The following is a 12675-nucleotide window of genomic DNA, read 5'->3' on the forward strand; positions in this document are numbered from 1 at the left end:
AGTTAGGTTTATTCCCAGATATTTTATTTTTCTTTTTGCTACATCAAATGGGATTTTTCTCTTTATTTCTGCTTCTGCTGATTCACTGTTGGTATACAAAAATGCCTTTGATTTCTGGATATTCACTTTGTAACCAGCTGTTCTGCCAAACTCATTAATTAGTTCGAGCAGTTTTTGGGTAGAGTCTATGGGATTTTCCATGTACACTATCATGTCATCTGCAAACAGTGACAGTTTTGCTTCCTCCTTTCCTATTTGGATGCCTTTTATTTCCTTTTCTTGCCTGATCGCTATGGCTAAAACTTCCAATACTATATTGAATAGAAGTGGTGAAAGTGGACATCCTTGTCTTGTTCCTGATCTTAGTGGAAAAGCTTTTAGTTTTTCTCATTGAGTATGATATTGGCTGTAGGTCTCTCATATATGGCCTTTATTATATTGAGGAATGCTCCCTGTATTCCCACTTTGCTGAGTGTTTTTATCATAAATGGGTGTTGTACCTTATCAAAAGCTTTTTCCGCATCTATTGATATGATCATGTTGTTTCTGTCTTGTTTTTGTTTATATAGTGTATTACATTTACTGATTTGCGAATATTGAACCATCCTTGCATCCCTGGGATGAATCCCACTTGGTCATGGTGTATGATCTTTTTGATATATTGTTGGATGCGATTTGCCAATATTTTGTTGAGGATTTTAGCATCTATGTTCATCAGCGATATTGGCCTGAAGTTTTCTTTCTTTGTTGTGTCTCTATCTGGTTTTGAAATTAAGATGATTCTGGCTTCATAAAAAGAATTTGGGAGTTTTCCATTCTTCTGGATTTTTTGGAATAGTCTGTGGAGAATAGGGGTTAGCTATTCCTTAAATGCTTTGTAGAATTCTCCTGTGAAACCATCTGGTCCAGGGCTTTTGTGTGATGGGAGTTTTTTGATTACTGCTTCAATTTCTTTTGCTGTTATTGGTGTATTTAGATTTTCTGCTTCTTTTTCACTGAGTTTTGGAAGATTGTATTTTTCTAGAAATGTGTCTATTTCCCCAAGGTTTTCAAATTTCTTGGCATACAGTTTTTCATAGTAATTTCTTACAATCCCTTCTATTTCTGTGGTATCAGTTGTAATCTCTCCTCTTTCATTTCTGATTGTGTTTATTTGTGTCCTCTCTCTTCTTTTCTTGATGAGCCTACTTAAAGGCTTGTCTATTTTGTTTATCTTCTCAAAGAACCAACTCCTGGATTCATTGATCCTTAGAATTGTGCTTTTAGTTTGCATGTCATTTAATTCTGCTCTGATCTTGGTTATTTCCTTCCTTCTGCTTGCTCTGGGCTGTCTTTGTTGTTGTTCCTCAAGTTCTTGCAGGCATAGGGTTAGGTTGTTTGTTTGAAATGTTTCTATTTTCCTTAGGTAGGCCTGTATTGCTATAAACTTCCCTCTCAGGACTGCCTTGGCTGTGTCCCATAAGTTTTGGGTTGTTGTGAGATCATTTTCATTTATTTCCAGAAACGTTTTGATTTCTTCCCTAATTTCATTCTTGACCCGTTCATTGTTTAATAGCACACCATTCAATCTCCATGATTTTGGGTGCTTTGGGTTTTTTCCTTTGGGGGTGGTTTCCAATTTCAGTCCCCTGTGGTCAGAGAAGATGCTTGGTATGATTTCAATTTTCTTGAATTTGTTGAGGCTTGTTTTGTGTCCAATCATATGGTCTATTTTTTTAAAATGTTCCATGTGCATTTGAGAAGAATGTGTATTTAGCTTCTTTGGGATGGAGGGCTCTACTTTTATATCAGTTAAGTCCATTTCCTCTAGGGCGTTGTTTAATGCCTCAATATCTTTGTTGATATTTTGTTTGGAAGATCAGTCCATTTTTGATAGTGGGTTGTTAAAATTCCCTACTATAATTGTGTTGCTGTCAATATCTTTCTTGAAGTCCTCTAAGATTTTCTTTATATATTTGGGTGCTGCTATGTTGGGTGAATATATATTTATGATGTTAATGTCTTCTTGGTGGATTCTTCCCTTGAGTATAATAAAGTGACCTTCTGAGTCTCTCTTTTTTTAAAATTAATTTTATTTAGTTATTTTTCAAATACAGTTTTTTTGTCTATTTCTCCCACCCCAGCCTCCCCTGCACCTTGCTCCCCACCTCCCTCCCATTTCCACCCCCCTTAGTTCTCATCCCTGTGTTCTTCCTATTTGTTCCTCCAAATCCCTCCCCCTTTTTCCCCTTAACTTCCCTTCCCTCTCCCCTCTGGTCACTGTCCCCTTGTTCTCTATCTCAGTGTCTTTTTTTTTTTTCTGCTTGCTTGTTTGTTTTGTTGTTTAGCTTCCTGTTAAAGGTGGGGTCTCTCTTTATGGCTCTTTTTTTGAAGTCTATTTTGTCCGATATGAGAATTGCTACCCCAGCTTTTTTTTCTTGTCCATTTGCTTGGAAAATGTGTTTCCAGCCTTTTACTTTTAGTCTGTGATGGTCTTTTGTCCTGAGGTAGGTCTCTTGTAGGCAGCGTATGTGTGGGTCATGCTTTCTCATCCATTCAGATATTCTGTGTCTTTTGATTGGAGCACTTAATCCATTTACATTTAAGGTTATTATTGATAGGTACTTATTCATTGCCAATTTTGTACCCATGTTCCTCTCTGTCTCTCGCTTTTCCTTCCTTCCCTTAAAGCAGTCCTTTTAGTATTTCATGTAGGGCTGGCTTGGTGGTAGCATATTCTTTTAGACTTCTTTTGTTTTGGAAGCTCTTTATTTGGCCTTCTATCTTGATTGAGAGCCTTGCTGGGTAAAGTAGCCTTGGTTGTAGGCCTCTGGTTCTCATTACTTGGAATATTTCTTGCCATTCTCTTCTTGCTTGGAGTGTTTCCATTGAGAAGTCAGTAGCTAACCATATTGGGGCTCCCTTGTATGTTACTTTTTTCCTCCCTTGCTGCCTTTAAGGTTCTCTCTTTGTCTTGGAATTTTGCCATTTTGATGATGATGTGTCTTGAAGTGGGCCTCCTTGGGTTCCTCTTGATTGGGACTCTGTGTGATTCCTGGATTTGTGTGACTTTTTCTCTCATCAAATTAGGGAAATTTTCTCTCATTACTCGTTCAAATACGTTTTCTATCTTTTGTTCTTCTTCTTCTCCTTGTATTCCTATTATTCAGATATTATTATGTTTCATATTGTCTTGCATTTCTCTTAATCCCTCTTCATTCTTTCTGAGCCTCTTTTCCTTTTCTTGCTCTTTCTGTGAGATACTTTCTACCTTGTCCTCCAACTCACTAATCCTATCCTCCGCTTCATCTATCCTACATTTGAAACTTTCTACTGTGTTCTTCAATTCGGAAATTGTATTCTTCATTTCCTCTTGTCCCTTGCCAATATTTTCTATATCCTTTTTCATGTTGATGTAGTTTGCAGAGAGATCATTGTATTTCCTCTGTAGTTTCTGATAGCTCATTGTGAGCTCTTTGAACTTCGTAATAACCAGTGCTTTGAATTCACTATCTGATAGTTGATTAGCCTCTATTTCATCTAACATTGTTTCTGAAGTTTCTGCTTTGTCTTTCATTTGGGGATTGTTTCTTTGTCTTCCCATTGTTTGAGACTCTTCTTGTTAGTCACAGCTTCTAAAATTGATCTGTTCTGACGCCCTGGGTTTATGGTGTGAACTTCTGTGGTATGATACCTGTGAAGTTCAGTGGTGCAGACTCCTTCAAGTTTCTTGATGTTCTCCATCTCCACCCACTCTCACGCCGGTCCTCGCGCTGGTCCCCGCACTAGTCCCCGCGTTGGTCGCCTACCACTGCTGAATGTCCCAGCTCTAGTAGCCAACTCCTCCAGCGGCCAGTTCCATTACTACCATAACGGGACAGGGGCCAAGAATGTCCCATCTCCCGTAGCTGACTCCTTGGCGCCCAGGCCCCTCTCTATGGCAGCGGCACAGGGGCCTCTAGTGTCCCGGCTCCCATAGCTGACTCCCCGGCACCCAGACCTGTTGCTATGGTGGCAGCACAGGGGCTGAGTGTGTCCCAGCTTCAGTACCTGACTCTGCTGCTATCTGGTGTTTCAGCATCGGTCACAATCTCTGGTCTTTTAATTTCATAAATGCTGGGTAACCGATGGTTTATTGTGCTGTTTCTCTATAGATCTGCCAGGATTTTCACCCATGAGTACAGGAGCTAGAATCTGCTCTGTCCTACTCCGTCGCCATCTTCCCAGCATCCCGTGGCTTTAATTTTCAGGAACATTAACAGGAACACATTAATAGGAACATAAACGATTCATTTTGAGGGCTGTTTTTGATAAAAAGTAACATCTATTAAATGAGATCAGGAAAAACATGGAAAGAAATCTACTGACAAAAGGGGATAGATAGTGTGTCGAAAACTAATGGCAATGTCATACATTAACAATGAACAGGGTGGGGTGGGCAAGGCAGGGGAGGGTAATGAGGAAAAAACAGGAACAACTGTAATTGAACAAAAATTTAAAAACTAAAAACAACAATAAACATTATTTTTTCATATTACCTTCTTTCAAAATATTTTGTTATTTAAGTAGAGTTGTCTGCATTTTCCACCCACCACTCCACCCCACCCTAGCAATATCCATGTTCGTACCCCCCCGGTTTTGTCCATGTGTTCTTTATGGTTTTTCCTGAAAATCATTCCCTCTTTTCCTCTCATTATCCCCTCTCACCTCCCTCTGGTTACTGTCAGTTTGTTCTTAATTTCAATTATTCTGGTTGTATTTTGCTTGCTTGTATTTTGTTGATTAGGATATACTTACAGGTGAGATTATATGGTATGTGTCCCCCACCACCTGGCTTATTTCACTTAGCATAATGCTCTCTATTTACATTCATGCTGTCGCTAAGAGTAGGAGCTCCTTTCTTCCTGTTGCACAGGATTCTACTGTGTAAATGTACCATACTTTTTTAATCCACTCATTTACTGATAGGCACTTAAGCTGTTTCCAGCACTTGACTATTGAAATTGTGATGCTATGAACATTGGGGTGCATAGGTTCTTTTGGATTGGTGTTTCAGTATTCTTAGGATATAATTCCAGCAGTGGAATTGCTGGACCAAAAGGCACTTAGATTATTAGCTTTCTGAGAAAATTCCATACTGGTTGCCACAGTGGCTGCACCAGTCTTCATTCTCACCAACAGTGCACTAGGCTTCCCTCTTCTCCACATCCTCTCCAACACATGTTGTTTGTTGATTTGTTTATGGTGGCTACTTGATTGGTGTGAAGAGGTATCTCATTGTGGTTTTAATTTGCATCTGTTCTGATGGCTAGTGATGCTGAGCATCTTTTCATATGTCTCTGGACCCTCTGTGTGTCCCCCTTGGAGACTTGTCTGTTCAAGTCTTTTGCCCATTTTTAATTGTGTTTTTAATCTTCCTGGAGTTGAGCCATGTGGGTTCTTCATATATTTTGGAGATCAAACCCTTCTCTGAGGTATCATTGGCAAATATGTTTTCTCATACAGTTGGTTCTCTTTTCATTTCAATGCTGTTTAGAAGCTTTTTAATTTGATGAGATGCCATTTGTTTATTCTTTCCTTTATGTCCCTTGCTCTAGGGGACATATCAGTGAAGATGTTGTAGTGTGGAATGTCTGAGATTTTCCTGCCTGTGTTTTTCTCTAGGACTTTTATGGTGTCATGACTTATATTTAAGTCTTCTATCCACATTGAATTTATTTATGTATATGGTGTAAGTTGGTGATCGAGTTTCATTTTTTTGCATGTAGCTGTCCAGATCTCTCAACACCATTTGTTGAAGAGGCTATTTTTACTCCATTTTATGTTGCTGTCCCCTCTGTCAAATATTAATTGACCATAGAGACTTGACTTTATTTCTGGGCTCTCTGTTCTGTTCCATTGGTCTCTGTGTCTGTTCTTATTGCCAGTACCAGGCTGTTTTGATTACAGTGGCTTTGTAATACAGTTTGATATCAAGGATTGTGATCCTTCCTACTTTGTTCTTCTTTCTCAAAATTGCTTCAGCTATTTGGGGTCATTTATGGTTCCATATAAATTTCTGCAATATTTGTTCCATATCTGTGAAATATGTCATGGGTACTTTCATAGAAATTGTATTGAATCTATAAATCATTTTGGGTAGTATGGCTATTTTGATGATGTTAATTCTTCCAACCCATGAGCATGATACATGCTTCCATTTTTTTGTGTCTTCCTTAATTTTTCTCTGCAGTGCTGTATAGTTTTTTGAGTACAGGTCTTCTACCTCCTTGGTTAGGTTTATTCCTAGGTACTTTATTTTTCTTGTTGCTATATCAAATGGAATTTTTTTTCCTAATTTCTGTTTCTTATGTTTCAGTGTTGGTGTACAAAAATGCCTTTAATTTCTGAGTATTGACTTTGTATTCAGCTGTTTTGCCAAAAGAATTTATTAGGTCGAGTGGTTTTTTGGTGGAGTCTATAGGATTTTCCATGTACACTATCATGTCATCTGCAAACAATGATAGTTTTGTTTCCTCCTTTCCAATTTGGATGCCTTTTATTTCTTTTTTTTTTTTAATTTTATTTAGTTATTTTTCAAGTACAGTTTTTTGTCTATTTCTCCCATCCCAGCCTCCCCTGCCCCTTGCTCCCCACCTCCCTCCCATTTCCTCCCCCCCTTAGTTCTCATCCCTGTGTCCTTCCTATTTGTTCCTCCAAATCCCTCCCCCGTTTTCCCCCTTAACTTCCCTTCCTTCTCCCCTCTGGTCACTATCCCCTTGTTCTCTATTTCAGTGTCTTTGTTTTTTGGGGTTTTTTTTTTCCTGCTTGCTTGTTTGTTTTGTTGTTTAGCTTCCTGTTAAAGGTGAGATCATATGGTATTTGTCTTTCAGCACCTGGCCTATTTCACTCAGCATAATGCTTTCCAGTTCCATCCATGTTGTTGCAAAGGGTAGTAGCTCCTTCTTTCTCTCTGCAGCATAGAATTCCATTGTGTATATGTACCACAATTTTTGGATCCATTCATTTACTGATGGGCACCTAGGTTGCTTCCAACTCTTGGCTATTGTAAATTGTGCTGCTATGAACATTGTGGTGCATAGGTTCTTTGATATTGATGTTCTAAGATTCTTAGGATATAATCCTAGCAGTGGAATTGCTGGGTCAAAAGGCAGGTCGATTTTTATTTTTCTGAGAAAAATCCATACTGTTTTCCATAATGGTTGTACCAGTCTGCACTCCCACCAACAGTGAACTAAGGACCCCTTTTCCCCACAACCCCCTCCAACATTTGTTGTTTGTTGCTTTGTTTATGATAGCCATTCTGACTGGTGTAAAGTGGTATCTCATTGTGGTTTTAATTTGCATCTCTCTGATAGCTAATGATATTGAGCATCTCTTCATGTGTCTCTGAATGTTCTGTATGTCCTCCTTGGAGAAGTGTTTGTTCAAGTCCTTTTCCCATTTTCTAATTGGGTTGGGTGTCTTCTTAGAGTGGAGTCGTGTAAGTTCTTTGTATATTTTAGAGATTAAACCTTTGTCTGAGGTATCATTGGCAAATATGTTTTCCCATACAGTTGGTTGTCTTGCTAATTTAATACTGTTTTCTTTAGCCATGCAGAAGCTTTTTATTTTGATGAGATCCCATTTGTTTATTCTTTCCTTTACATTCCTTGCTCTAGGGGACATATCAGTAAAGAAGTTGCTGCGTGAAATATCTGAGATTTTCTTGCCAATGTTCTCCTCTAGGACTTTAATGGTGTTATGACTTACATTTAAGTCTTTTATCCACTTTGATTTTATTTTGGTGTATGGTGTAAGTCTGTGCTCAAGTTTCATTTTTTTGCATGTAGCTGTCCAGTTCTCCCAACACCATTTGTTGAAGAGGCTATCTTTACTCCATTTTATGTTACTGCCCCCTTTGTCGAATATTAATTGACTGTAGAGAGTTGGGTTTATTTCTGGGCTCTCTGTTCTGTTCCATTGGTCTATGTGCCTGTTTTTTATGCCAGTACCAGGCTGTTTTGATTACAGTGGCCTTGTAATACAGTTTGATATCAGGTATTGTGATCCCCCCTACTTTGTTCTTCTTTCTCAAAAGAGCAGCTGCTATTCGAGCTCGTTTATGGTTCCATATAAATTTTCGAAGTGTTTGTTCTATGTCTGTGAAATATGCCATTGGTACTTTAATAGGTATTGCATTGAATCTGTATATTGCTTTGGGTAGTATGGACATTTTGATAATGTTAATTCTTCCGATCCATGAACAAGGTATATGTTTCCATTTGTTTGTGTCTTCCTTGATTTTGTTCTTCAGGGCTGTGTAGTTTTCTGCATACAGGTTTTTTACCTCCTTGGTTAGGTTTATTCCCAGATATTTTATTTTTCTTTTTGCTATATCAAATGGGATTTTTCTCTTTATTTCTGCTTCTGCTGATTCACTGTTGGTATACAAAAATGCCTTTGATTTCTGGATATTGACTTTATAACCAGCTGTTTTGCCAAACTCATCAATTAGTTTGAGGAGTTTTTGGGTAGAGTCTATAGGATTTTCCATGTACACTATCATGTCATCTGCAAACAGTGACAGTTTTGTTTCCTCCTTTCCTATTTGGATGCCTTTTATTTCCTTTTCTTGCCTGATCGCTGTGGCTAAAACTTCCAATACTATATTGAATAGAAGTGGTGAAAGTGGACAACCTTGTCTTGTTCCTGATCTCAGTGGAAAAGCTTTTAGTTTTTTCCCGTTGAGTATGATATTGGCTGTAGGTCTCTCATATATGGCCTTTATTATTTTGAGAAATGCTCCTTGTATTCCCACTTTGCTGAGTGTTTTTATCATAAATGGGTGTTATACCTTATCGAAAGCTTTTTCTGCATCTATTGATATGATCATGTGATTTTTGTCTTTGCTTTTGTTTATATGATGTATTACATTTACTGATTTGCGAATATTGAACCATCCTTGCATTCCTGGGATGAATCCTACTTGATCATGGTGTATGATCTTTTTGATATGTTGTTGGATGCGATTTGCCAATATTTTGTTGAGGATTTTAGCATCTATGTTCATCAGCGATATTGGCCTGAAGTTTTCTTTCTTTGTTGTGTCTCTATCTGGTTTTGGAATTAAGATGATGCTGGCTTCATAAAAAGAATTTGGGAGTTTTCCATTCTTCTGAATTTTTTGAAATAGTCTGTGGAGAATAGGGGTTAGCTCTTCCTTAAATGCTTTGTAGAATTCTCCTGTGAAACCATCTGGTCCGGGGCTTTTGTGTGATGGGAGTTTTTTGATTACTGCTTCAATTTCTTTTGCTGTTATTGGTGAATTTAGATTTTCTGCTTCTTTTTCACTGAGTTTTGGAAGATTGTATTTTTCTAGAAATGTGTCCATTTCCCCTAGGTTTTCAAATTTCTTGGCATACAGTTCTTCATAGTAATTTCTTACAATCTCTTCTATTTCTGTGGTATCAGTTGTAATCTCTCCTTTTTCATTTCTGATTGTGTTTATTTGTGTCCTCTCTCTTCTTTTCTTGATGAGCCTACTTAAAGGCTTGTCTATTTTGTTTATCTTCTCAAAGAACCAACTCCTGGATTCATTGATCCTTAAAATTGTGCTTTTAGTTTCTATGTCATTTAATTCTGCTCTAATCTTGGTTATTTCCTTCCTTCTGCTTGCTCTGGGCTGTCTTTGTTGTTGTTCCTCAAGTTCTTGCAGGCATAGGGTTAGGTTGTTTGTTTGAAATGTTTCTATATTCTTTAGGTAGGCCTGTATTGCTATAAACTTCCCTCTCAGGACTGCCTTGGCTGTGTCCCATAAGTTTTGGGTTGTTGTGCGATCATTTTCATTTGTTTCCAGAAATGTTTTGATTTCTTCCCTAATTTCATTCTTGACCCATTCATTGTTTAATAGCATACCATTCAGTCTCCATGTTTTTGGGTGCTTTGGGTTTTTTCTTTGGGGTTGGTTTCTAATTTCAGTGCCTTGTGGTCAGAGAAGATGCTTGGTATGATTTCAATTTTCTTGAATTTGTTGAGGCTCCTTTTTGTGTCCTATCATGTGGTCTATCTTTGAGAATGTTCCATGTACATTTGAAAAGAATGTGTATTAGCTTCTTTGGGATGAAGGGCTCTATATATATCAGTTAAGTCCATTTCATCTAGGGTGTTGTTTAATGCCACAATATCTTTTTTGATAATTTGTTTGGAAGATCTGTCCATTTTTGATAGTGGGGTGTTCAAATCCCCTACTATGATTGTGTTGCTGTCAATATCTTTCTTGAAGTCCTCTAAGATTTTCTTGATATATTTGGGTGCCCCTATGTTTGGTGCATATATGTTTACAATGTTAATGTCTTCTTGGTGGATTCTTCCCTTGAGTATAATGAAATGACCTTCTGGGTCTCTCTTTACAGCCTTTTTTTTTGAAGTCTATTTTGTCTGATATGAGAATTGCTACCCCAGCTTTTTTTTCTTGTCCGTTTGCTTGGAAAACTTGTTTCCAGCCTTTCACTTTTAGTCTGTGATGGTCTTTTGTCCTGAGGTGAGTCTCTTGTAGGCAGCATATGTGTGGGTCATGCTTTCTTATCCATTGAGCTATTCTGTGTCTTTTGATTGGAGAATTTAATCCATTTACGTTTAAGGTTATTATTGATAGGTACTTATTCATTGCCATTTTTGTACCTGTGTTCCTCTCTGTCTCCCTCTTATCCTTCCTTCCCTTAAAGCAGTCTTTTTAGTATTTCTTGTAGAGCTGGTTTGGTGGAGGCATATTCTTTTAGACTTCTTTTGTCTTGGAAGCTCTTTATTTGGCCTTCTATCTTGATTGAGAGCCTTGCTGGGTAAAGTAGCCTTGGTTGTAGGCCTCTGGTTCTCATTACTTGAAATATTTCTTGCCATTCTCTTCTTGCTTGAAGTGTTTCCATTGAGAAGTCGGTAGCTAACCTTATTGGGGCTCCCTTGTATGTTATTTCTTTTTTCTCCCTTGCTGCCTTTAAGATTCTCTCTTTGTCTTGGAATTTTGCCATTTTGATGATGATGTGTCTTGAGGTGGGCCTCCTTGGGTTCCTCTTGATTGGGACTCTCTGTGATTCCTGGATTTGTGAGACTTTTTCTCTTATCAAATTAGGAAAATTTTCTCTCATTACTCATTCAAATACGTTTTCTATCCCTTGTTCTTCTTCTTCTCCTTCTGGTATTCCTATTATTCGGATATTATTACGTTTCATATTGTCTTGCATTTCTCTTAATCCCTCTTCATTCTTTCTGAGCCTCTTTTCATTTTCTTGCTCTTTCTGTGAGATGCTTTCTACCCTGTCCTCCAACTCACTGATCCTATCCTCCGCTTCATCTATCCTACTTTGGAAACTTTCTACTGTGTACTAAAAATATGGAACGCTTCACGAATTTGCGTGTCATCCTTGCGCAGGGGCCATGCTAATCTTCTCTGTATCATTCCAATTTTAGTATATGTGCTGCCAAAGCGAGCACCTTTTATTTCTTTCTCTTGTCTAATTGCTGTGGCTAAGACTTCCAGTACTATGTTAAATAGGAGTGGTGAAGCGGGCATCTTTGTCTTGTTCCTGATCTTAGTGGGAAAGCGGTATGATTTTGTCCATTGAGTATGATGTTGGCTGTAGGTCTCTCATATATGGCCTTTATTATGTTGAGGAAGGCTCTGTCTATTCCCACTTTGCTGATTGTTTATCATAAGTGGGTGCTGTACCTTATCAAATGTTTTTTCGTCATATATTAATATGATCATGTGATTTTAATCTTTTATTTTGTTTATGTGATGTATTACATTTATTGATTTGTGAATATTGCACCATCCTTGCATTTATGGGTTGAATCCCACTTGATCATGGTGTATAATCTTTTTAATGTATTGCTGGAATTAGTTTGCCAATATTTTGTTGAGGATTTTAGCGTTTATGTTCATCAGCTCTATTGGGCTGTAGTTTTCTTTCTTTGTTGTTGTGTCTTTATCTGGTTTGGGGATTAGGGTGATGCTGGCTTCATAAAAAGAGTTTGAGAGTCTTCCATCATTTTGGATTTTTTGGAATAGTCTGTGAAGGATAGGGGTTAGCTCTTCCTTAAATGCTTTGTAGAATTCTCCTGTGAAACCATCTGGTCCAGAGCTTTTGTGTGTCTGGAGTTTTTTGATTACTGCTTCAATTTTATCAGCTGTTATTGTTCTGTTCAGGCTTTCTGCTTCTTCATCGAGTTTTGGAAGATTACATTTTTCTAGAAATTTATCCATTTCCCCTAGGTTTTCAAATTTCTTTTTTTTCTTTTTAAAGTATATTTTATTTTTTTTTAATTTTTATTGATTATGCTGTTACAGTTGTTCTATTCCCCCCTTCATTCCCCTCCACCTTACCCCCCGTCCCCACCACTACCCCCCTTTAGTTTATGACCATGTGTCTCAATTCCTTTAGATTCTATATTTCCCATGCTATTCTTGCCCCCCCCCCATCTATTTTCTATCTACTGTCTATGCTACTTATTTTCTGTACCTTCTCCCCCCTTCTCCTCCTCCCACTCCCCTGTTGCTAAACCTCCTTGAGATCTTCATTTCTATGTTTCCACTCCTGCTCTAGCTGTCCTTTTAGTTTGCTTTTGTTTTAGGTGTGGTTGTTCATAACTGTGAGTTTGTTGTCCTTTCACTGTTCATGTTTCTTTAACTTCTTTTTCTTAGATAAGTCCCTTTAACAT

The 12675-nt window shown here is 37.9% G+C and overlaps 1 non-coding gene across 1 annotated transcript; it reads right to left on the reverse strand.

Moving 5' to 3' along the window:
- Positions 1–11341: 11341 nt before the first annotated feature.
- On the reverse strand, positions 11342–11448 carry LOC128626300 (U6 spliceosomal RNA). Its single transcript, XR_008390227.1, has one exon. It is a non-coding gene; the product is annotated as a U6 spliceosomal RNA (small nuclear RNA).
- Positions 11449–12675: the final 1227 nt, after the last annotated feature.

This window comes from Artibeus jamaicensis, unplaced genomic scaffold (genome assembly GCF_021234435.1).
Source record: "Artibeus jamaicensis isolate MK-2021 breed Jamaican fruit bat unplaced genomic scaffold, CSHL_Jam_final contig_2052, whole genome shotgun sequence".
Classification (NCBI taxonomy): domain Eukaryota; kingdom Metazoa; phylum Chordata; class Mammalia; order Chiroptera; family Phyllostomidae; genus Artibeus; species Artibeus jamaicensis.